We start from the raw sequence: 972 nt of genomic DNA, 5'->3' as shown, positions 1-972 counted from the left end.
GACTGCATCATGTGAAGTTGTCCTGAAAGAAGAGATAACTCGCTGGACTACTGGCCGGTAAAACCGACGTAGCCATTGTCTACGGTTAGCAAATCTAAGGGTATGACACCAAATGGGCGAGGCATACCGGACCTTCGCCACAACAGTAAGAGCAATTACTCGCCTAACATTACTACTCGGACCTGCCTTATTAGGCATCATCCTTACCAAGGTGGTCCATAGCTTCGTCGCTCTCTCCACCGCATACCTGATGTGTGAAGTGTATTCGAGGCGGTCATCTAAGACCATCCCCAAATACTTTAAGCTGCGCGACGAATGTACTACGTGATCACCTACCCTGATAGCCCCATGCTGTATCCTCTGATGGGAACTGACCATAATGAACTCGGTCTTGGTCGGGGCTATCTTTAATCCGTTGTCGGTCATCCATCTGTCGATGATGCGAATCTGGCTGGAAACGAGAATTTCAATATCATCAACACAATTACCTTCCACCAACAACACTATATCGTCTGCATAGCCGATAATCCGTGCACCTTCCACCATTGCAACTCGTAGGACTCCGTCGTACATGAGGTTCCATAACGTTGGGCCAAGTACCGAGCCTTGAGGTACACCCGATGTGACTGCAATCTCTGCCGGTCCATCTGTGGTATCATACATCAGCACACGATTCCTAAAATAATCACCAATGATATCATAAAGATATTTAGGAGTGTTAATTCTCTGTAAAGCATTTGCAATCGCCAACCATGAAGCACTGTTAAAAGCATTAGTAACATCTAATGTGACAACAGCACAATACCGTCCACTGTATCTGTTTCTACTTCTAGCTACCGAAACAATGTCCACTACCCGTTGAATCGCATCAACTGTTGATCGACGACTTCTGAAACCAAATTGGTCGTCAGACAGTCCGTTGACCTCCTCGATGTGTGCATTTAACCGTTGCACTATGATGCGTTCTAAACC

Source organism: Anopheles gambiae (genome assembly GCF_943734735.2).
Source record: "Anopheles gambiae chromosome X unlocalized genomic scaffold, idAnoGambNW_F1_1 X_unloc_10, whole genome shotgun sequence".
NCBI classification, from domain to species: domain Eukaryota; kingdom Metazoa; phylum Arthropoda; class Insecta; order Diptera; family Culicidae; genus Anopheles; species Anopheles gambiae.
This window is presented reverse-complemented; position numbering follows the sequence as displayed.